At 37.0% G+C, this 26,378-nt stretch overlaps 1 protein-coding gene and 1 non-coding gene across 3 annotated transcripts in view; one reads left to right on the top strand and one right to left on the bottom strand.

Annotated features, from left to right (window-relative positions):
* The window catches only part of ARHGAP24 (Rho GTPase activating protein 24), a 516,663-nt gene that overhangs the window by 474,219 nt on the left and 16,066 nt on the right, over positions 1-26,378 (bottom strand). The gene's annotated exons all lie outside the window — the stretch shown is intronic.
* LOC122890667 lies at positions 24,188-24,328 on the top strand. The gene has a single exon (XR_006381118.1). It is a non-coding gene; the product is annotated as a U4 spliceosomal RNA (small nuclear RNA).

Consider the following 26,378-nt stretch of genomic DNA (forward strand, 5'->3'; position numbering starts at 1 on the left):
TCTGCTTCTCCCTCTGACCCTCCCCCTTCTCATGTGCTCCCTCTCTCTCTCTCATTCTCTCTCTCTTTCAAATAAATAAATAAAATATTTTAAAAATATATATTAAGATATCTAAAAGGTGAGGTGAAAGAGGTATGAAAAGGATTTAAGTGTATTGCATGAGCTGTATATTTTTAAAAATACTAATAATATATGGTCATGTGAAACTACTAACAAAAATATAGCTATAGGAAGAGATCCAGTTAGACCTTGAATATTCTGTACATATTACTGCTGTTTGGTATTAAAAGTATCATAATTTGAATTTTAATAAGATAGTGGACATAGTATAGATGTAAACAAAACCCAATCAACCTAGGCTACATTCTAGTTAAAAGGCTGAGATCATCTGGTATCCTCTGTCACAAAATAGGAATGGAAGGTCACTCCATCTCACAAGAAACCCAAAGACAGCTGAAATAAATCAACAGAGTTGGGCAATCGATAAGCTGTCTTCTAATTTTACTCCATCATGTCCCTGTGTCATGAGGAACCGGAATCACCATAGGTGGTGGCCTAGATGATGCTTTTAGTGAGAATTCTTAGGCTCTGTAATATGTTATAAACACAAAATGCATGCTAACATGGGATTTTAGTCTAAGAATTCTCCCATGATGGAGAGAGAGAGGAGAGGTGCAATCTTTGCTCATGCAACCCAGCATGGGCTATATCTTTCTGAAGGATGAGTAACTTTTTCTACTTCATATATAGGTGTCATATGAACTCGTGGAGGCCGTGTGTACTGCTGTGAATTCATAAATGGGCACTTGGTCATTGTAATCCCATTATGAGCTTTGGACTAGGCCATATTTGAATATAAATCCTAATGTCATCTCTTACTATACATGTGGTCTTATCCAAGCTATTCAGCCCCTCTAACCTGTCTTCTACCTATAAAATGGGAATAGAATCATCCACCACGCATGGCTTCTGTGAAAATTACAGATCTCAGATGGCCATAAGACATGATTTTATATTCAGATGTGTGATACATGATCAATACTATTGTTAATTCCACAATTCTGTGACAGAAATTTATTTAAATTAAATTCCTATCTATTATGGTTAAATCTTATACAATCAATGTTCACTTAGTCCCAGATTAATAGTAGAGGACACATCAAAGAATAATATGTATGCCAAGAATATGGTGATTAATAGTAGAGGACACATCAAAGAATAATATGTATGCCAAGAATATGGTTATTAAATATAGACTGTTTAAGATCAGCCAGGATTTTGGGAAAAAGGTGACCTATTTCCAACATTCTGATTCAAGGTGCAGAACAAGGGTCAGAATTCTGCAGAAGAGTTTTCCAGAAAATTCTGACATAGGTAAATCACACTTCGCAAAACTATGCTACATATAGAGAATATTGTTATCTTCAATTTAGCCTGTAAAAAGTGATAAATAATCCAGTCTCTGAAAGCCTGTCATAATATACAAATGTAAACCATTGGCACAGAATTGGGCCATTCCCCACCACATCTATATGAAAATGGCCAACTTATTTAAGTATCAATCCTATCTCAATGTAACTATGTCAAGAGTACAGGTTATGGGGTCAAAAAAACCTGTATTTGTCGACATACCTATCTCCTATAAAATTTAATTCTAATGGAAGGAAGTCAGTAGAATTGAATTCTTTAAATATTTTGTCTCATTTTCTTACTAATAAATTTTCCTTCAAAGAGGAGAAAAATGACCTTTCTTTTTGCCAACTCATTTTTAAGACATTTACTTATTAGTAAGCTAAGTGACCCTTATTGCTAACTATATTTACATATTATGGGTGATAATTCCACTTAGAAATTTAACATGGTCCTTTAAACATGCTAGAAACCTCTAAAATGACATTTTCTGCTTTATGCCTTCAAATTATTCCTAATTACACAATTATCTTTAGCTAAGTGTAAAATTTTGGTAATTATGTCATTTTCCCATCATTTACCCTTACGGTAAGGAAAAAAGCACTTCTGAACTATTTTGTATTATGTTTTTGTAAAGCCACTGTGGAATCCTAAAAGATAAAGAGAATACATCCCTTAGATTAGATAGATGGGAAATAATAATTCAATTTTGGCTTGGCTTGGAAATGTCACCACCTCAGAAGGCAAATCATGCCAGCAATGTTTACCCATAGACCTCACATAAATTCCAAATCTGACTACTATTATGACAGTGGCCAAGATAATAGGCCTTTAGAGGTACCATTCCCTATTCCCAATCTTTACTTTATTGCTGTATCGTTTCATAAGGACAGGAACTTCACAAACATGAGCTTAGTGAATCCCACAAAGCATACTTACTGAAAACCTAAACACTCAACATGTTACCTAATCAGAGTGATCACAGATCCTTTTTTTTTTTTTTTGATCACAGATCCTTAAATTCCCTAAATAATGCACACGATCTAGAAAGGTTCTCAATACCTGCATCAACAGCTACAGAGCAATTAGTGACTCAACTAGTAGTCTTGGCCATATTTGCAATATAAATTAAAGAAGGGAAAAGAAAAGAGTAACTGAATGTTAGCATCATTAGGAAAAGTCTCATTGATGCTAATGAGGTTATCAATGGCACAAATAACAAACATTTATACTTCTTCAAGAGGTGCTTATGTTTATCTCCTCCAGAGCTACTACCCTAATCATATTTTGATTAAGTCATATCTAAAACTGGTTTATATTCTTTGACATATACCAACGGATGGCAATGTGAAGGTTCTCTGGGATATATATAGTTGCAAGCTACAAGTCACTTATTTTTTAATGGGAAATCTGGAGTCCCATATAGTACTCGATTGAGTATTTTAGTTCTTGAAAGAAAATTTAAGGGACTTAATGCATTATTTTCATTTTAGAGTTAATGGTAGAATTAGATGCCACATGGGCAAGTGTCAGACATGTAATAAGCATCCTTTTTTTTTTAAGATTTTATTTATTTAATTTTATGGAAATCACAAGTAGGCAGAGAGGCAGGCAGAGAGAGAGGAGAAAGCAGGCTCCCTGCTGAGCAGAGAGCCCAATGCGGGGCTTGATCCCAGGACCCTGAGATCATGACCTGAGCCAAAGGCAGAGGCTTTAACCCACTGAGCCACCCAGGTGCCCCTGTAATAAGCATCCTTAAATAGCAGAGGACTTCCTTACTGACAGAAAAGAATGTGGTCTCCATTTTTGCATGAGCCTTTGTTCTCAGTACTAAATATTTAACATCTGAACACATCAGATACCATCTTACCACGTCAAAGACTGGCAGAGCCACTTGGATGTGAGTCAGCCACCAAAGGGACAACTGACCAGCCCATCTGGTATGTGGTCATGTGACTGGCAGGCTATTTACATACACACATCAGAGAGAAAGATATAAATACAGACAATTATACGAATATCCAGGCAAAAGGCAAGCTAAGACAAAGAAAGACTATAGTTCTACAGTATCTCGAAAATGACCCAAATGAAAAAAGACAAATCATGTGATTGTAAAATTCCCTCACTTTGCATCATGCAGGTAAATGGAGACAAGATAACATGACAGCACAGTGTACCGAAACAAGTACGAGTCTGGAGTCAAGAATTTGAATTCAAATCCTGGCTCTGACAAGCTGTGAGTTGTAGGACCATAGGTATATTACTTCAGCGTTTTGAGTTACAGTCTGCACTTATGCAAAGATGGAAAAGTACCATCTGTCTGGTTAGGTTGTTGTGATGTCTACAGAAAATCCTTATGAAACACCCAGAATGGTACCAGACCAAACAAGGATCTGTGAAAATGGAAAGGTAATAGAGAAAGAGTGGTGTGAGTAGCAATAACAACACATTGCCTGTCATCACCATGACCTTTGCGGTACTATTCCTTCTAGTACTACTACACTACCACTATTGTTACTGCAAGCACCAACACCTATACAATATTATGGAGCGTGTGCTGTGAGAACAGTGGTTTGTAGCAAGTAAGGATTTGCCATTTTGATGTTTCATCAGTTGAGTTCACCTAAATGAAAAAACGAAAACAAAAACAAAACAATAGTCTGAGCTGTGTGATTAAGCTGGACTAAATTTATGGGGCTTATTTTATTAATGTGGATTTTAAAAAAAGATTTTATGTATTTATTTGAGAGAGAGAGTGAGAGAGAGCGTGAGAGGGGAGAAGGTCAGAGGGAGACGGAGACTCCCCACACAGCTGGGAGCTGGATAAGGGATCCAGGGACTTCGGGATCATGACCTGAGCTGAAGGCAGTGGCTTAACCAACTGAGCCACCCAGGCGCCCGCATTAATGTGCCATTTAAAGGGTATCAATCTTCACAATGGTCTTGAATGAATCAAAGGTCAATTAAGAACCTTATTTTTCTTTCCCAGGCTTAGCCTATACTCAGTCTATATTAATGAAACAGGTACCTAGCTTTTTTCTATTCATTTTATGAAGTTTTAACTGAACACTTGGCAGAACAACTCACACAAAGCATATTTTTCTAGAATCCAAAACAAACTGAATTGAATTGAAAACCATTTAAGAAGGCATGTTATAACCAAATAATATTTAAACTATAATTTGGCATAGCTTTTCTTAGCCAATTTTTCTGCCCTCAGTGCTCCCCTGATCTTTTCACCACCCCTCCAACACACTCTCTACTTGAGTAATAATCATCTACCTGAGTATTTCCTAAGAACACCACACATTCTCACCAACTTCATCAGGCAAATCATTAACCTTGCCTAATATTCCCTCTTCTCCGTATTCACCCATCTAAGTCCAATTAATGTTAATTCATGTTTGCATCTTCATGATTTCCTACACCAATATTTCACATGTTCAACTGATTATCGTCTAAATCAACACTGGTAGAACTGGGCACTGCATGGATAAAGGAGACCTAAATGAGTTCAATCTCTTAGAGGTAAGGAACACTGGGTATTTTATGAGACTGATGAATCACCGAACTCTACCTCTGAAACTAATAATACATTATAAGTTAATTAACTGAATTTAAATTAAAAAATGAAATAATGGGGCACCTGGGTGGCTCAGTGGGTTAAGCCACTGCCTTCGGCTCAGGTCATGATCTCAGGGTCCTGGGATCAAGTCCCGCATCGGGCTCTCCGCTCGGCGGGGAGCCTGCTTCCCTCCCTCTCTCTCTGCCTGCCTCTCTGCCTACTTGTGATCTTTCTCTTTCAAATAAATAAAATCTTTAAAAAAATAAAATTAAATAAATAAATAATTAAATAATGAAATAAAATGGGGAAAATGGGGAAGAGAAAAGACAAGAGGTATTTTAGTATAAATTAGAAGATAGAATGTGGAAAAATAGAATATTTTCTTTCCCCTTATCACAAATATTTGTATTTGAAAATCTTTGTTAATGACTGAGGACCCACTGTGTTCTTCTTACTACATTAGGCATTACTGAAACCTGGGAGAGAGAACTGGTTTTCTCAGAGGGAACACTACCTATGTTCACCTTCTTAATTAAGGAGCTTCCTATGAAATGAAATCAACACAGATAATGTAACCAGTTTTGACATTTGCTGTATTCTCTGAGAAAATGGTATTGTAATCTGAGAAATTCATCAGTGTCTCTAGTGACTTAGCCACATCTCTCCTCTGTCACCTGGACACTCAGATTTATGAATCATTTGAAAAGTCCCTGACAACCTTTTCACCTTTTGCATCACAAAACTGCATAAATCTTGTATGTTTTCCTACACTGAATGTGGAAATTTAACCTCTTTTTTAATATACTATCTGTCTTGCTTGGCTGGTTTATGGTGAGAAAGAAGGCCAAATATGTTCTTGAAGCAATAATTCATCAAGTACAAAGGAAGAGTATGCAAATAGCTTCATCTTACTAAGTAAGCATGTTTTTAAATCCTCATAAAATACGATGTCATATCTCACCAAAGTTGTTTAAAAATGGGGGAGGGGTGGCAACAATTAGGAGCAATTAGATAGAAAAGGTATAAAAGTGACTTGCAAAATCATCATCTCCACAAAAATATTTTTGTAAGATGGAATGTGGAAAATGATGTAGGAGAACATTCGACAACAAACCATAGACAGGGAGGGCTTTGAAGACAAAGAACATTCTTTCATTTCACTTTTAAAATCAACAAGACTAAGAGATTGCCAGTCCCAGAGAAGAAATCAGTGCAGGGAAGAGTGAAAAACCATCTAGTCTGGGACTATATATTGCTTTGATACTGGTGTCAACTGATGAGAACTGTATTCTTCCAAAAGTGAATACATTCAGATTCTAGAAGGATTTAATTGCTGCTTTGGAAAGCCTTCCAGGCTGATTCAGTTGCTCTGAGAAAGGCAGCTAAAATAATGAACTTTAAGTTATGATTTGATTGAATCTGATTTCATGTGCATGTCTCATTTCTCCAACAAAATTATAAACTATGTCACTTCCAACTTCTCATTAACAATAATTAATGATTAAAATAATTAATTTTCAAAGATACAGATACAGTGAAAAGAAGGGCCATATGTACCCCAATGTTCATAGCAGCAATGGCCACAATTGCCAAACTGTGGGAAGAGCCAAGATGCCTTCAACAGACAAATGGATAAAGAAGATATGGTCCATATATATAATGGAGTATCATGCCTCCATCAGAGAGGAAGAATACTCAACTTTTGTATCAACATGGACAGGACTGGAAGAGATTATGCTAAGTGAAATAAGTCAATCAGAGAAAGTCAATTATCATATGGTTTCACTTACTTGTAGAGCATAATGAATAACATGGAAGACATTAGGGAAAGGAAAAGTGAATTGGGATAAATCGGAGGGGGAGAGGAACCATGAGAGACTATGGAGAAACAAACTGAAGGTTTTGGAGGGGAGGTGGCTGAAAGATGGGTGAGCCTGGTGGTGGAGATTAAGAAGGGCACATACTGCATGGAGCACTAGGTGTGGTGCATAAACAAGGAATCTTGGAACACTGAAAAAAAAATTAAATTTAAAAACTTAAAAAAAAAAGAAAATCAGAAGATTTGCCTGAATAAAAAATAATTAATTTTCTGATTTGCTTAATAAACAGTAAATGAAGTCTAGGTATGACACTGTGCCAGGTGTCATGAGAAAGGAATTAGCCATTTGGGGAAGACCAGAGAGTACTGGGCTCAACACCTACCTTGGGTGAAACTCTCCAAGTTTTTGTTTTTTCCCTGGAAAAGTGGGATAATAAGTGGGTTCAAAAAGTAAGTATATAAAACACTGGTACTCAGCTGGCATTCAGTCCCTATTAAAACATGGCATTCAAAGGGAATTGAGGAGTAAATCATGATACTTTTTCTCGAGGAACTTAAAATCTAAGTTCTAGTTAGTTCTAGTTAAGTTCTAGTTAAACTCTAAGTTCTAGTTAGTTTTAAGACGCCACATAAAACAGGGGACAATAATCTTTATAAAATGTCATCTAACTGGTACCCTCGGAACAAAGTCATTCTTCACAACCAATTTTCCTGGTTGGCTAGGGATTTGACACTTCTAAGCAATATTTAGTTAGAAATGTTTCTAATCACGTCTTATATATTTGTTTTCTCCATAAACTATATATCATTTAATGTTTTTATAACTCTGCAATCACTTTTATGAACGTCAGCTTAGGGTACTTTGCTAAGTGGGCACTTTGCTAGGTCTATTTGCTCTACCTTCAATGGCCTTAAATTACTATAATTTTGAGGATTTCTGTGTAATATTTTTAGAAAGTCTCTTGTCCTTTCATCAGATGTCACTTCTTAAAGATGTCAGAGTTTGTGTCTGTAATATTGCTCTGCCTCCAAATTTACTGCTTCAAATTTACATTAGTCCAAGGAGGGATATAACTTGCAAGTTAGAATTGTTTTTACATTTTCTATAAATATGTATTCATTAAAAAATGTAAATATCTATCAACCCTTAAATGAGAAGTTATTTTAGAAATGACTACTGAAATAATAAAAGCAAGAGTCACAGTTATTCAGCCTGAATTTAAAGTATCAGCATGACAAAATACAAATAATATTAAAAATTTAATAAACTGGGTAAACATTATAGTAAGCATGATTGACAAAGGATTAATATCTTTATATGCAAGTTCATATATATATCAACACGAAGCCAATGAAATAAAAGGCAACATGTAAGCAAGTCACAAAGAAGAAGTGATAATTAATGAATGAACATATAAGAAAATGTCTAACCATTTTAATGATCTAAGGAGTATAAATTAATTACCCTTTGGCTACTAAAGTAACAAAGTTTTAAAAAATTTAATGAAAAAACTTTTTATTTTTGTGAGAGCTATGCATCAGATGTTCTGTTTTGGAAAGAATTTTGGCGATCAACATAAGGAATCATTAAAAAGTCCACCGTTATATAATATTTAGAAGTGTTACATAAGCAGAGATAACATAACACCATTTGCTGTTAAAGTTGGAAGGAAGATACCAGTTATACAAAAACAAGGATTAGGTGAAGGAAATTATGTTTTATTGAGTTAAATACAGTTATGTGGTTGTGAATTAACTAAACATGCTAAATATACAGGTTTAAATATACTATGATGCCTTTTCTACGTTTAAAACAGTGAGGTACTGATTCATGATTTGACAGACTAGCAGAATAAAAGAGAAAATTCAGAAATGGATGCAAGCACCATGGAAAGTTGTTAAAAGTATCATCTCAAATCACTGGGGGAAAGGATGGGCTTTTCAAAAATTGAGGTTGGAGAAATTGGGTAGTCATCTGGAAAAACACAAAAGTGAATCCTACCTCACACCATATACTACAATAAACTCCAAATGAATTAGGTATCTAAATGCTAAAACAAACAAAAACAAAACCAAGCAAACAAACAAAAAACCCCCATACAAGTACTAGAAGAAAACATAGATACATGGAAAGCCTTTCTAATTATGATTTCAAATCCAAATCTAATAAAGTTTGATAATTAATATAAAATCAAAGGAAAAAAATTTTCTCATGACTTTTTAAAAAGCAAAATCAAAAGACTAGTAACAAAATATTTGCTATATGTATCACAAAAAATAAATCTTCAATTTGTCACTTTAATATGTAAAAGCTCTTAGAAATTGAGAAATAGAAAAAACCAAAATCCCAATAGAAAAAAAATGTACAAAAAAAAAAGTGGACCTCCATAAAGGTATACAAGTTTTCTGGCCTACAAAAATAAAAATTTAAAAAAAAAGATGGAATTCTCAGAGTAAGGGAAATTTAAAGTATATTATACCTACTAGATAAAAAATAATGTTAATATTTGACAGCATACTCTGTTGCAAAGGCTGAGTAGAAAAGTTATTGCTACATAATAATATCAGAGAGCAATACTGTGTATCTTTATGGGTAACAGTATGGTGATATTTAAAAAAAACTATATGCTTTAACCAAGCAATACTAGTTCTTGAATTGTACCTTAAAGATTCACCTCTAAAATTATAAAACAACATACGCTCATGGTATGCTTAGAAAAAGTAATAATAATTTTGTATTAATAGTAATAATTTTAAGTGATACTTTTGTAATATAAAATATAGAAATAAACTAAATATTATTGAAAAAACTTCTGACACTTCAACACAATGAAATCATGTAAAGTTATAAAAATAAACAGAACTAGGAAAAGTTCTGAGAACTGCTAATAAATTGATTTTTATAGGCAATACTGTCAAGTGAAAACAAGAAAATATAAAACAATAAATATACCAAGAATTTTGTGTAAAAAGAGGTGGGAGGAAGAGTAAGAATATATATATATCTTAGAGACCCTGGGTAGTTCAGTCAGTTGTGCACCTCATTCTTGATTTCTGTTCAGGTCTCATGATCTCAGGGTCACAGAATCAAGCCCATTGTTGGTCTCCATGCTGGGTATGGAGCTTGCTCAGGATTCTCTCTCTCCCTCTCCCTCTGCCCCTCCCCTGCCCCTCTCTCTTTAAAAAAAAAAAAAAAAAAATGGAAAAAGGAAAAAGGAATATACATATCTCATATCTTAGTTTACTTATTTACTTATCCCTCTTTGCATAGTTTTGAATTTATGTTAAAGGGTTACCATTCAGAAAACAAAATTAAATTCAAAAGAATAAAAAAATAGTGTTCCTCTGCTTGGAGGAGTTCTTGGATCCTAAGAGCATGCTTGGCTCACTCTGCAGGGCAGACTGAAACTTCTGAAGATAAAGCATTAGGCTGGAGCTTCCTATATGAGTTAATTCTGAAGAATTAACCCTCTCAGACACTCCCCAGCAGGACTGGGACCCAGCTTCCCAAAGCCAGCTCCTTCTTCATAAACACCCTTCACTGACTTTTTTTTTCTTCCCTGTCTGGCTTCAGTTCTTCAACATGCTTCCTTGGATCACTTCCCCAGAAATGATTTTCATTCAAATCCTTATTTCAGGGTCTGCTCTGGGAAAACACCCAAACCAAGAGAGGTTGTATCACTTTTGAATCAAAACTTTAAATTACAGGAGTTTTCACTTTAATCACAAATTTAAAATAATTCCATATATTTTATTAACATGAAGACAACACAGTGGGCCAGCAGAGCCAGTGTAAGCTTGTGGTCACTAGATCACTGGACGAGAACTTTAGACAAGTTTTATTAGGGCTTCCTTCCTCTCCACTGTTAATAACTTTCTCTCTGCCGGTCCTGATTCAAACAGTTACTGGGTCTGTAAGTGGCTGGAATCTGAGATCCCTGTGCGTCTGCTTCCCCTTGTGGGCTCAGTGAGCCTCTTACATAAGCCTAGTTTCTCAGAGCCCCAGGAGCCCAAGGAGGGAAATGGCTAGGAAGCCTTCCGGGCCTTTGAGTGTGGGAAATTGAAAGGAAAAGAAAGCAGTGAGCTTTATAGGAACCTTTGCCAGAGAATAAAAGTCAATTATCTTCTTCCACACTGAGCAGCTGTGGGGAAGAATCCACTTTCTTATCTTTTCTAACTTCTAAGCTCGGGGTTCCCTTCCATCTTGAAAGCCTGCAGTGGCAGGTAGAGTATTTCTCCTGTCCCATCACTCTGATACTGACTCTTCTCCCTCCTTCTGTCATATTTGAAGGATACCTGTAATGACACCAGAACCTTCTGGATAATCCAAGATTATCTCTTTATTTCAAACCTACTTCCATTTGCAAACGGAATTCCCCTTTGCCAACTAACCTAACATATTCACAGGTTTCAGGGTGAACAGTCAACCTGGTGGGGAGAGGGGTCACTATTATGCCTATGATAAATGGCGTGTATTTTTTTTTCTTTGACATTTTCTAACTGGTTAATTGCTGATTTCCAGAAATGCTACTATTTCACATCTATTAATCTAGAATCTAGTGAACATGCTAAAGTCATGTCTAAATTGTTCTAATGATATATCTGATGCTTCTCTTGGATTTTCTACTTAGTCAGTTTCATTATTTGTAAATTAGTTTCTTTTCCTTTGAAGTTCTTGCAATCTTATTTTTCTTGCCTTTTAAAGTTGGCTGACACATCCAGTACAATGTTGAGTATGGGGATAATCACAGGAATTCTTACCCTGCTACTGACTTGAATAGGAATGTTTATAAGTTTTTCTAAATAATGATAACATTTTTAGGAGGTTTTTCATAGATATCATTTTTGAAGATAGTAGAAAACTTTATTCCTAGTTTACTAAGAATTTATATCACAATCAGTATTGAATTATATGAAATACTTTTTCTCTATTGAGAAAACCCTATGAAATTTTTTCCAAGTTTTATAGATGTCTGAATATTGAACCATCCTTGCATTTTTGTATAATCTCTTGGCTATCATGTTTTTTTTTTAGACACTGCTGAAAATATTTTGCCAACATTATGTTAAGGTTGTTGTTTTTATAATCATACATAAGAAAATATTATACTTATCCTTATATCCATTTTTAACATCAGAATTACACTAACTGCATAAAGTGGTTTGGTTAGATTTCCTGTTTTAAGCCTCTGACCCAGTCTGCCTAAGAGAGGCATCTTCTGCTTTTACATATTTTAAAAATGATGCCTATAAATATCAGGGCTTGCTGTTATTTGGAGAGTGGTATGGAAGAGGGGCAAGACATTTTATCATTAATTTTGTTTCTTTCATTACTACTGATTTATTCATGATTTCTATTTCTTCTAGGCTAGGTTAATAATTTATGTTTTGTCAGAAAATTATCTATTTCATCTAAAATTGAAAGTTATTGCTCCAATATGTTCATACTACTCTCCTATGAACTTTAAATCCCTTTTGTATCTGTAGTGCTAATGCCTTTTCCTTCCCAGTGCTATTGATTTGTGCTATCTCCCTTTTCTTCTTACTCCCATCTACAGATGGCAATTTCTCCTGTAGCTGCCTGCATATAGTTTTGTGTCATGGACAAATCTTCCTGTGGGAAAGGAGATGATGAGGCATTTGAGAGAGGAGTAAAAGGTCAGAGCACCTAAATGAGGCTGCTTCTCTCAGTAGAGAGAGATGGTGTGAAGGAACTTAGAAAAGAGGAGAGTGTTTAGTGACTTGAATAAATATCCACAGAGCAGTCTATTGGAATGGCCCGCTATAAATTAGCCTCTATGAATATGGAAAGACTACAATAATACCTTTGTTACCCATCTAATTCCATAATTTATCTTGCATTTTCAGACTCATAAATATTTAATAAAGTGTTACTGACTTGGGAATTTTAGACAATAGAAATCTATTTATGTAATAGCTCTAAGACTCACTTGTGACTGACACTTTGCATAAGCAAAGAAATAGATAAAATTATACATGGTAGTTAGTGTATTGTTGCAAAAGGCAATCCAAATATCTCATTCTTAAACTCATTAAGAAATAAATGGATTACCTATCACAGAACTGCTGGGGATATGATTAGTTACTGAATATGAAAAAGGTGAGCAATATGGCAAGGACTTAACACTAGAAAAGAAAAGGTATACACTAGGTATGCAGTATTGTGGTGAAAGGATTTGCACTATCACAGATTAAAAGTTGCAGGGATTATATGAAAATGGACCATTCCACAGCGACCTTCATTAAGCCTGATGAGGAACTAATTTCCCCAGACAGAAATAGGAATACAGATCTTTTATAGGAGAACTGATTGCAGGTAAAGGCAATATACACACATTAGGAACCCTGTCATGGCAACTTTCAAGTAGAACAAGTGAAGTGAGGACATTAGGACAAATCTCTCACACCAATACCAAAATTATAAACAAACCAGAACCAGGAAATCTGAAGAGTGGAGAAGAGAATCCATCATGGGGGCGAGGGGTGGGGATTCGTGGAAAAAAATGAAGCAATAGGTAAGTAAACATTTCACGATATCAGATATATTGGGCATTTATTATTTTAAAACCCAAATATCACCTGTTATTTCAAGAAATTCTCCTCTGGCCAGGTGGCTCTTGTTGTTAGTTGACTATAACTGAGTCCCACCTGGCTGACTAGAATGGACATATTCTATTTAGCTGAGCTAATCAGAGCCTGTTGAGACAGACAAAGCTCGTGCTCTAAGAAGTCTTCTCTTTGTCCGGCTGTAGTGATGTGAATGAAGTCTTCCCACAGAAGATTCCCTTGCTGGTAGAGAATGCAGTCTCAGAGAAAAGAGCCATCATGCTGATAGGAAAAAGATAAATGTAAAGAATCTTGACAGTGGTCAACCCCCAGATCTAGTCAGCCCTAAGGTTAGCTCTGCACCAACCCTTTCTATGATTTGCTTACACGAGCTGATAAATTCCTCTTTGTGTTGAAACTATTTCAAATTGGTTTTCTGTCTTCAAACAAAGCCTCGTGACTAAGAGACCAACTACACATATGCAGTCAAGTAATTAGGGAAAATACACACACACACACACACACACACGCATGCATACACACATGAAACCTTTACCAAGAAAAAGGAAGTAATTCTAAACCAAAAGTATTTAGGCAGCTGGACAGGAGAACTGAAATTTCAAACAAAAGTAAACATTTCTCGTTAAATGATTATATCACACTGCTTTTGTACGTGGGTTAAAAATGATAGTTAGCAGACAAATAAGGGCATATTAGTAATCCCAGGTGCCAAAATGAACACTAGAGGAAGAATCCCCATGTGGCTGGCATGGGGCACAGGGAAAAGATTTATGCTTCCTCTAGAGGCTGGTCATGCCCATGCATATTTCCTCTTCACTTGAAGTGTCCACTGAAGGTTTGGCAGCTGCTTCTGAACTAACAGAACCTAATAAATTTCTTTCCCAAGCCTCTTTTGGAGTTAGATGGCAAATTCCCTTTGGAATCATCTCTTGAGTGAGATAGTCCTATGAACAAGTAAAGGTCAAGCAGCCATTACTGTTATCCTTCTGTGCGTACAACAGGCGGTGACATGACAGGAATGAGAGAAGAGCTGAAAATCCATGGAGCACAGACAAAGCCAAGTTAATCCAGGGGGCAGGAAAGGTAAGCTTTGGCCAAGGCCTGGATAAGACGGTCCACACACCGAACCTGGAAAACACACTTAAATCCTTTCTCAGTACCCTGTCCTCTGGAGTGTGAACAATTAACAGAGTACTGATTCCCTCTACCCCTTTTTAATTGACTTATAATTAACATACAGTTTCCTATTAGTTTCAGGGTGTACAATGTAATAATTTGAACATCTCTGTACATGACTCTGCGCTCATCAGAGTAAGTGCACTCTTAATCCCCTTTATCTATTTTACCCCTCCCCTGGCCACTCTGGCAACCACCAGTTTGTTCTATATAAAAGTCTGCTTTTTGTCTTTCTCTTTTCTCCTTGTTCATTTTGTCTTGTTTCTTAAATTCGACATATGAGTAAAATTGTATGGTATTTGTCTTTCTCTTACGAATTTATTTCATTTAGCGTATATCTTCTAGGTCCATCCATATTATTCCAAATAGCAAGATCTTATTCTCTTTCATGAATGAGTAATATTTCATTTTTCATGGAATGAGTAATTTTCCATTTTATGTATACATATAGATATGGTGTATATGTATTATATATATATATCTATGGATACACACACACATATACTAATCTTCCTTATGCATTAATCTATGGATGGACACTTTGGTTGCATCCATATTTTGGTTATTATAAACAATGTTACAATAAATAGGGGTGCATATATCTTTAAAAGTTAGTGTTTTTTTTCCTTGGGTAAATACCCAGTAGTGGAGTTACTGGATGACAAAGTACTGATTTTAACTAGCCTCTAATTCTTTGAAACTCTTTGTGACAATGGAAAATAATTTTACTTCTCTCAGTCCCTATTTCTCCTGGATTAAAAAATGGCTCATCAATATCATACAATATCTAACATTCTTAGCTTGGTTATTTGTTGCATGTAAATTAAGTAGCCTTTTACTTTAAAAAAATTATGACAAGTTACAGAGAAATCTGATCAGTATTCAGACACTTTTAACTTCAAATCAATTATTAGTCATGACCTACAGCACTAAATTATCCTAAGAATCTCCTACATTTCCAAATAATTCCAAAAGTTATGATAAATTAAATAATTCCTTAGCATCCAGGTAGCAAACCTTTAGTAAAACACAGTAACCTCAACCACTCTATAGCTGAGTGTTCTCTGACAGCATTTTCAACATCCAAAGTACACAAATTATAATGGCCCTGAGTGACTGAAATTTAACATTTAATGAGCAAGTACAATGGGCCAGGTACTAAGCTATGGTGTCTCCAGCAATAAAAATAACAACCGGTGTCCTTGTAAGAAGATGGCCATGGATATGGAGACATGCAACAAGAACATAGATGACAATGAAGACAGAGAGTGGAGTGGTGTAGTCACAAATGAAGAAAGGCCAAGGACAGCCAGCAAACTACTGAAAGCAGAAAGATGCAAAGTAGGATTTCCTTACAGAGGAAAAGGGTGCAGCTGACACCTTGATTTCAGACTTCCAGCCTCCAGAACTATGAGAAAATACATTTCCTTGTTTTGAAACGACCTTAGTTTGTGGTACTTTGTTATAGAATCTTTAAAAAACTAATGTAATGCCTAACTTCTATGCCTTTAACCTGCCATGTTTTGTTACCACATCAGCTTGAAGTCTTCCTAATAAAATGATAAAAGAAACAGTCAATTACATGCAAAATAGATATAATTTTTCAATTTTATTAACTCTAATTATATAAAGATCCACATAAGACAGATTTTTTTTTTTTTAAATCAGAGTTCCCCGTCTCTGCCTCAGCTGTGGTAAACATAATTTTTGTAGTTATTTTTAAATATTTTATAAACAGCCTTTTAAATTATGGGAATAGCCAACATCTATGCTGAAGCAATTTTCAACTTTAAAAAGGGATTCACTGTATTTTGTGGGAGGCTGTGTGACTGTTTTATTTAAATTATCACACTCTAAGAACTCATTTGGAAGAAACAAGACTAATGGTAGAAAGGACAAATAAGACAAGTCACATAGTAGAAAGGACAAATAAGACAAGTCACAAAACATGACCCTATGCAACCAACAATTTACTAGACCACAACATGGATTTTGTTGCAAAGGACAGACCTGGCAGAAAGAATACAGACTCAGAGGAGAGAGGAAAGATACAGTGAGGATATCCTTGGAAATGACAAAGAAATGAGCAGGCGAGGAAAAGCAGAGTCAGGTGAGCAGAGGAAGAAAAATGAGCCCGAGAAGCATGTGGAGAACCTGGAGGGAGATGGGGGGGAGAGGCTAGGGAGAAAGAAAGAGAGGAGAAGAGAGAGGAGATGGGAGGGACAGTAAAGGAGAAAAAACATCCTGTGTGAAGGTGTGACTTGTTTTGTCTTTCTGTTATTGAGATGCAGGGCAGACATTTTCTTCAGGGTCCTAGTGCCAGCTCCCACATTCCATGGCGCCTTCTCATAATGATAAGCATCCAGTCAAAAATCCGAAGGAGGAAAATATTCTTATAAAGTTTTTTTTTTTTTTTTAATCCTGGCAAAGTCTGTTCTCTGAAACAAAAGAGCAGTGTATCCCCATCATGTTGTTGAAGAGCCCCTTTTAAGAGCCGCCCCATCACAGGCAATACTTGATCACCATCAAAGCCCAATTTTTCTAGTGCCAAGAGCCAAGTGTGCTGTGGTTTGATCTTTGAGAAATATTTCTGGATAGTAAAGATCAAGGGCCATAAATATGGAGGCACATCTTGTCACCATTCTGTTTATGCTGTTGAAATATGATATTTATTAGGAGCAGGGCTTTCCCAGTAAAAGGCCTAATTATTACAGCCCATAGTACAGAAGTAGCATTTTTAATGTATTATAAATAATTTACAAATATATATAATTTTAAATATATTTATTATGTATCATAAATATATGTTATATATATTTGTGTATATATATATGTAAATTAAAAATTACACGAAAAGCCTCAGGGTTCAAAGTAAAATTATCCTTTAGTAAATTCAAACCAGGAAAAACATCCTGAAAAAGCAAAAGGAAAGTCGGCAGCATTAAAGTTGCAAATCTCGAAGCAGGTTTTTATTTGCTGTAAGAATAAACACGCTGTCAGGTTAGAGCAGATGAGCATTTCCAAATACCTGGATAAAGAAAGAGTGTCTCAAAGAGAAAATGTCCTTTGGGTACTGGTTCAACTTTTAGCACTAGAAAATGTTTTATATTTAATATACTGATAAATGTCTCCTCTTTCTGCAACACACTGCATATGTTTTTAAATGTGTGCACATGTCTTTTTATAATCTAGACATCCCTTTTTTCTTATGCTTCATTTTTTTAATTCAATTAAGCAATACCAATTAAAACATACAGATGAAAGCAAACACTAGGAAGTAGAATATGATAAATGATAAGATCAGTCGTATAGCTACAATTCTCTAAAACTTCAGACAATGTGGTGATCACTCATTGCAGGGACAGACTGGAGGAAGGCTTCAAGGAAGGACAGGACAGGAGCCAGGGCTGACCAGACTCACACATGGAGAGGGGAGAGAATTCCAGACAGGGAAGGGCCCAGAGATAGGAGGAATGATTCTTGGAACATGGGAAGAGGACAATGGAAAGACCAACCTGTGGGGAAGAACACAGAGAAGTAAGGTTGACTATGTCAGTTATGACCGGAAAGTCCCAGCAAGAAGTGGCCAGTGTAGACTCTCGTGGGGAGAAGAAAGATAGGAAGAAAGCAGTGGTTTACTGAACTGGCACCAATATGAAAGATAAACTTAATTACAGCAAAACCTAAAGGCAGATAAATTACATTGTAGTACAAAATATAACAATTCAGGCATCAGATGGCAAGGGCCTGGGGAAGGGTGAAAGCAGCAAGAATGGAAGGAAAGAGTATTACGAAAGATCAATGCTCGGAGCTTGGAGACAGGATGCTGGAGCTTTATCTGTAGGATCTATATTGTGCTTCTCTTTTGGCTGGTGGTGACCAAGCATTTCTAAGCCTTTAACCTTAGGTCAAATGCTTAGGAGTCAGGCAGAGAAACACTCTTCCCCACCCTCCCACCCCACTTTATGAGGTAAAATTGGCAAATATGACTGTGAGATATAGAAAGTGTACATCACAGAAAAATAATCTTTGAAAGCTTATAATTTCAGAATAGAAGACCACTCCTGCCACCTTCAAAATAAACCATTCATTTCTGCAAATCTCTTTTTTTTTTTTTAAGATTTTATTTATTTATTTGACAGACCGAGATTACAAGTAGGCAAGCAGGCAGAGAGAGAGGAAAGAAAGCAGGCTCCCCACTGAGCAGAGAGCCCAATGCAGGGCTCGATCCCAGGACCCTGGGATCATGACTTAAGCTGAAGGCAGAGGCTCTAACCTACTGAGCCACCCAGGTGCTTCTGCAAATCTCTCTCTTAAGACAGTATGTCTTTTTCAAAAGTTAGCATTTTTAATGCATTTTCTTTATTGGTAGCCTTGCCCTTGTTACCCCCAAATTATTTTCTTTGGGTATATTTGGTTCAGGATTTCAGGAAAGATATTTCATATTTTCCCTATCTTTGCATAACAGGAACCACATGAGCAATGTGAGGGTATATATAATTGAGATATGCTTTCTATACAGTGGGAAACTCAATCTGGAGGCCATACATCTGGAAACTCTAAAAGCTGAATCAGGGGTGTCTGGGTGGCTCAGTGGATTAAGCCTCTGCCTTCAGCTCAGGTCATGATCCCAGGGTCCTGGGATCAAGCCCCATATCAGGCTCTCTGCTCAGCTGGGAGCCTGCTTCCTCCTCTCTCTCTGCCTGCCTCTCTGCCTACTTGTGATTGATCTCAATCTCAATCTCTCTCTCTCTCTCTCTGTCAAATAAATTTTAAAAAGCTGAATCAATCTGGGACACCTGAGTGGCTCAGTTAGTTAAGCATCTGCCTTTGGCTTAGGTCATGATCTCAGGGTCAAGTCCCACATCAAGCCCCACACTGGGCTCCTTGCTTGGTGGAGAGCCTGCTTCTCCCTCTCCTTCTTTCTCATGCTCTCTCTCTATATCTCTGTCTCTCACTCTATCTCAGATAAACAAAATCATTTTTTAAAAAATCTGAATCAATTCTAATGACCAAAGAATACTTTTAGAAAGTTTTTTTAATTAAAAAAGAAATTTCTTTTACTGGCACTGAAAAGGCAAAAGACTTATGGACTTATACATATGAACTTTATTCATAAGCAAAGATGCCAAGCTTCTCCTCAAAGTTTAACCAGAGTTTAGATACTTTTCTAGTAAGAGGGCTAACCACATTTCCAAGCAGGTAGAAAACAGAAATATAACAAGTGGCAAGATTAGGGACCTCCCATGCATTCTTTGACTCATTTATTAAACAACTATTTGTTGAATATCCATTTATACACAATGTGACAATTGCAAAGATGAATAAGAACCTGTCTCTGGGTGAATAATAGTGAAGTCTGGGATTTAATAGTGCATTACATTGATAAACATTAGTTTATCAAGTCCTTTATCCTAACGTGTGAAGATCTCCTTGGAAGAAGTGAGGAACCACTTCTATTTTTTTAGTTCAGAAAGTAGAAACATAAAAGTCTTCTGCAACCCATATCTCTAAATGATTATACCCACCACTGTTTCTTGGGTTATTCTCTCTCTTCCATGAGAATGCTCTCATTTATTCATTCAGATATTGATGATATTCATAAATATAACTGAATACCTACCATGTGCCAGCCACCAGAGGCTTTGAGACAGAGAAGGTAAAAGAAACAATCATTGTCCTCAAGGAGTTCATATCCCAGTGAGTAAAAAGGCAAGTAAGCAAGTGATCAAAGGGAAGTGATCAATGACCCAAAAGAAAGCTCAGTATGTCAATGTGCAAATCTCTGGGAGCTCCCTCTCCCAGGGTCACACAAATCCAACCATCCAATTTCAAGACCCATCCTCACTGCATAGCCTTCACTTTACAAAACCTCAGTTCATATTGTTTGGTTTTCCCCTAAATTTCCAAACAATTAGAATCTACAATTTAGTCCTTTATTATATATGTCCTTTTTTATTATCATGTTATGCTAGTCACCATATGGTATGTCATTAGTTTTTGATGTAGTGTTCCAAGATTCATTGTTTACGTGTAATACCCAGTGTTCCATGCAATATACGTCCCTTTATATCTCCAATTTTTATTTGGTTTTTTAAAGATATATTTATTTATTTTAGAGAGAGAGTATGAGTGGGTAGAGGGGTAAAGGGAGAGAAAGGGAATCTTAAGTAGACTCTCCACTGAGTGTGGAGCCTGATGGGCTCAATCCCAAGACCCCAAGATCATAAGCTGACCTGAAATCCAGAAGTCAGATGCTTAACTGACTGGGCCACCCAAGCACCCCATACCTCCAGTTTTTTTTTTTTTTTTTAAAGATTTTTATTTATTTATTTATTTGAGAGAGAGAGACAGTGAGAGAGAGCATGAGCGAGGAGAAGGTCAGAGAGCGAAGCAGACTCCCCATGGCGCTGGGAGCCTGATGTGGGACTCGATCCCGGGACTCCAGGATCACGCCCTGAGCCGAAGGCAGTCGTCCAACCAACTGAGCCACCCAGGCGTCCCTTATACCTCCAGTTTTTAAAATGTGTTTCCCACCTATTATACCAGATTTCTAAGTTCCACATGCAGAAGAATGAAGTCCTATGGGCTCTTACATTGCTCTCTTGAGGCCATAAGCATTCCATAGCTGAACTGATTATTCATAAATATTCATTACTTGATTTATATGTATCATGTGATATAACTGAAATGGTATATTTTGCTTAGCTCATCTTGATGAAGACAAATTTCTTTAAAAGTTGTGGGAAGAGGGGTGCCTGGGTGGCTCAGTGGGTTAAAGCCTCTGCCTTCAGCTCAGGTCGTGATCCCAGGGTCCTGGGATCAAACCCCACATGGGACTCTCTGTTCGGCGGAGAGTCTGCTTCCTCCTCTCTCTCTCTGCCTCTCTGCCTACTTGTGATCTCTCTGTCAAATAAATAAATAAAATCTTTAAAAGTTGTGGGAAGGAAATCTGGGATAAAATGAAATAGATTTTGGTAAACATTTATTCCATCCTCACCCTATATATTCCTAGTTGTTTCAATTAGTTGGTACCTATTAGATTGGCATGAACTCCCATTTGGTTATTAATCTGTATTCTTTTTTCCCTTAGATTGATTGATTGATTGATTGATTGATGTTACACACAGAGAGAGTGTGTGGTGCATGCATGTGTGCACCAGGGAAGGGGCAGAGAGAACATCCTCAAGCAGACTCCATGTGGGGAGCCCAGGGAACCCAGGACCCTGAGATCATGACCTAAGCCAAAAGAGCCTAATGGACTAAGCCACCCAGGTATGCTAGTTATCAATCTGTATTCTTAGTAATAGGGCAGTCATGTCTAAGGACATATAATTAATTACTGTCATCACCTAATATACATTTATTCTCAATTGGAACCATGGTTAAATTTAACACCATGGACCACTAGACTTCTCAGTACCCAATACCATGGAAATATGGGGCTGTCATAAATATCTAAATCAGTACTGTCCTACAGAAATACAATGAAAGCCATGTATAAAATTTTCTACTATCTACATTGTAAAAGTAAAAAGAAACATGGGACATTGATTTTAATTACATATTTAAACCCAGTGTATCCAAAAATGAACAACTTCAGCCTATAAACAACATTAAAAATATTAGTGATATATTTTACATTATTTTTACTAAGTCTTAAAAACCCAGTGTGGGGGCGCCTGGGTGGCTCAGCGGGTTGAGCCGCTGCCTTCGGCTCAGGTCATGAACTCTGAGTCCTCGGATCCAGCCCTGCATTGGGCTCTCTGCTCGGCAGGGAGCCTACTTCCTCCTCTCTCTCTGCCTGCCTCTCTGCCTGCTTGTGATCTCTCTCAATAAATCTCTCTCAAATAAATAAATAAAATCTTAAAAAAAAAAAAAAACCCAGTGTGTTTTTTATGCTTACAGCACATCTCAATTTGGAGGCTCAATTTTTATCAGAAATACTTGATTGGTATTAAGAATTAAGTTTAAAATTTATGGTTCAAAAAGATTTCTAGAAACCTAATTATTTTAATAATTACAAAAAGATGTTTTGAAACTTAACTATAAGTTAAATAAAATCAGAAACAAATTGAAAACTCAGTTCCTCATTGGACTTGCACCATGGCAAATGCTCAGTATCTTGGCTACCATAGTAAACAGCACAGACCTGGACCAGTCTCTATCCACATTTCTTCTTCAGCAACAATGTAAGTCATAGGTTTCTTTGTCTTATTTTGGTTTGTACTTTGTTATTCAATGGGACTCCCTGAAGAGGAGATCATGGGAGACAGTCACAGCAGCTAATGCAAGGGAAGGGCCACACCCCGGGTCCAGTCAAGGGTGAAAGCTAAGTGGGAGCTCTCTTTAACTGGAACCCTCGAGAATGCACCTTAACTTTTCATGGTTCCACATATGACCTTGAGTCATCACTATCACCAGGAGGAAAAGAAGAAATGAAAGAGTGATAAAGGCTTTCTAGATTTTCAGGTGTCTCTCTCCCACATAAAAGCCATGTGACCTCTTTGAGGTCTTTTTCATTTTTTTAGAATGTATGTAAGTGCCTATTAGTTATACATGTCTGCATTTTATTTTTCATAAAAGGACCATAGTCAGAGGTAAACATTTGAGTAAATATTTTAAAACTTTCATGTACACAGACTCACGTGAGAAATTTGTTAGAAGGTAGATTCCAGGACCTAAATAAATCTTTATTTCTAAAGATTCTGATTTTTCCCTAGGCTTTAGAGGAGAAAGACTCTCTTTGTTCTTTTCATTCCCTTATGGCCAGGATAGTGCATCAGGACTATGGATTTCTCCTCTTGGGGAAGTGGACTCTTGCTCCCTTAATGGTTCGGCACAAGGCTCATCCCAGAAACATGGCGCAGAGTCACTCTGTTCTAAAGTGCTCTTCCTTTTCACATAAGTAAAACTGAAAAACTCAGAATACCAAAGAAAGCAGGTCATGGAGAAAATAACAAAACAACCCATTTGGCTGTTTTCTGTCTAGTGTGGGGTTAAAGGAGCAAGGTTTTGTCTGCAAAACTTGAGTGAGACCTGGCCCAGATCACTAGGGTACACGCCAGATGGAAATCTAGCCTGGAAAGCCAACCCAGGTATTCAAGATGGTCATTATTTTACCATGTCCTGGGTTCCCCTGCAGTAGGGGTCTGGATGAGATTCAAAATGTTAGTCACCTTTGACACATTAACACTGATTCTTTGCAAACAAGTATTTTGTTTCCTCACAAAAATCTTCTTGTTCCTGTCACCAAAGAAAAGAAAACAAACTATTAGCCTGCCTCATGGCTTATGCATTTATTTTACTTGGATAAAAGGAATGCACACTTTTCATTAACCAACTTAAGAGGAAAAGGAGCTCAACCATAACTACTTCTTGTTTAGATTAGAAATTAAAAAGATGGAATAGGGATTGGAATGCTGGGGGAGACCCAAGTGTATGGCAAAACTACGATGTGTGCAGCGACTGCTCCAACAGTATAACTAAAAAACTGGGGACGTGGTGTTGTGTTTCTTAATTTGGCATAATGCTATTGCTTTTGCAAATACATATTTTTACTGCTGACAATGAATAGCAGTAGACAACAATGCATTTTGCATGTATGTAATTATTTCAAAATGACTTCTCTCCTTCAGTGGCAGTATCGTAGCCAATGAGGTTTATCCAAGGCGCGATTATTGCTAATTTAAAAAATCTCTGAGAAGTAAATGTTCTTTTCCAGGATTTAATACCCACAGAAGTCATTTCTCCAAAGTTGCTCTTATGACTGACAGAGCTGAGGCATGAAACTGTATTTTTAGGCTTCACAAAAGCACATGATTTAATACCCTGATCGGGCTATTCAGAAATGGATGGGGCAGAACAAGAGATAGTCACTAACATCCATGACTAATAAGCTCAGCTGGGTGGGGTCTTTCCAATCTCCTTCTCTCTAACCTCCTTCCATTCATTAGTCACCAAGTTTAGTTCTTTCAAACTTTTCACGTGTCTTCACTCCTTTTCTTCTTTTTAATCCAGAGGGTCCAAATTCATCCTAAACTCCTGGGAATTCACCAAAATTCTCCTAATATTGTCATCACAGCATTATTTCTCTGCACATGGGTTTACCTTTGCCTGAGAGGACTTCCTTCCTTGTCCACTTCTGAACTTTAAATCTTTTTTTTTTAAAGATTTTATTTATTTATTTGACAGAGAAAGAGAGAGATCACAAGTAGGCAGAGAAGCAGGTAGACAGAGAGAGAGGAGGGAGCAGGCTCCCTGCTGAGTAGAGAGCCCGTTGCGGGGCTCGATCCCAGGACCCTGGGATCATGACCTGAGCTGAAGGCAGAGGCTTTAACCCACTGAGCCACCCAGGTGCCCCCACTTCTGAACTTTAGAAAACGACTTCATTCCTTCTTTTTCCATCCATAAGTCTCATATTCATCCCTCTGTTTTGTAGGTTAGACTTTTCCCAGAAAGAATAAACATCCACCAAAGACACAGGGTAATATCAATTTTCCTAAAGGCCTTCAACTTGTAACAAAAATATGGGAGCTGGGACGCCTGGGTGGCTCAGTTGGTTGGACAACTGCCTTCGGCTCAGGGCGTGATCCTGGAGTCCCGGGATCGAGTCCCACATCAGGCTCCCAGCTCCATGGGGAGTCTGCTTCGCTCTCTGACCTTCTCCTCGCTCATGTTCTCTCTCACTGTCTCTCTCTCTCAAATAAATAAATAAAATCTTTTAAAAAAAAAAAAGATTTAAAAAAAAAATATGGGAGCTAATGTCTATAGCTAGGAGTCTGCAAAACTCACAGAAAAATGTGATGAACCATGGAGCACCTAAGGCTACGCTTGTTTATTATTACAACTGAATATACCCTGGAGCTGAAGTATGCTTGCCTTCACATTGCGGTGTGCCATTTTTATTTATCTGTTGTTGACCTTGAAACCTGTCTAATACGACATGACATATGCTTATGGTCAAACGGTGATCAACAAATCATGCAAGAGATTACAATCTTCTCAAAAGCCAGAGGGGAGATAGATTTCTTCAAGGAAGGAGTTCTTTACTTTAGGTTATGAAAAGTAAACAAATAAACATTCCCACCATACCAAGGATTCCCATGCACAAATCAACAGTGGTTGTGATGGTCTTATTTCTGCTGCTTGGTGGCCCTGTCGCTGGTGATATGCACAAGCTGGTCTTGTTTTTCATCTGCTAAGCCAGCCAGGCATATGCAACCAAAAGCCTTCTAAATTCCTGCAGATGAGGGTGATGATACCATATCAATGACTCTCTTATTTACCCACAGTAAATAAACACCTGTGGTCTCTTCCTTTTCATGGCTCCCAGTAACTTTCAACATGCACCCTCCATTAGGCAAGAAGTTACAAAAATGCTGGCATCTGTATAGAAGAAAACAGAACTTTGTAACCACTAAGTGTGACTAATGGTGGAAAATGCATTCACTGAAGAAAGAGTTCACTCTGCTATTTAAAATAAAAGATAAGAATCTCAGGACAGGAATAACAGTAATCTAACTACTTCAGACATTCCCCAGGGTTTAGAAGCTACCAAATCAAAATGAGATGCAAACATATATAAAATAATCCTATTAAAGGATTAAAATTGTCTTTCTCCAGCCAAGAGAAATAACGCTGACATTCACCACTTACAGCTAAGGAGAGAAACCCAAGCACTGAGTGCTATCATTCCTTTATCTGAGCATGAGAAATGCTTGTAAAACCTATCATGTTATGGGGCACTAAATTCAGACACACTATTAAAAATCGACATTCTGGGGCACCTGGGTGGCTCAGTGGGTTAAAGCCTCTGCC

Source organism: Neovison vison, chromosome 11, assembly GCF_020171115.1.
Source record: "Neovison vison isolate M4711 chromosome 11, ASM_NN_V1, whole genome shotgun sequence".
NCBI classification, from domain to species: domain Eukaryota; kingdom Metazoa; phylum Chordata; class Mammalia; order Carnivora; family Mustelidae; genus Neogale; species Neogale vison.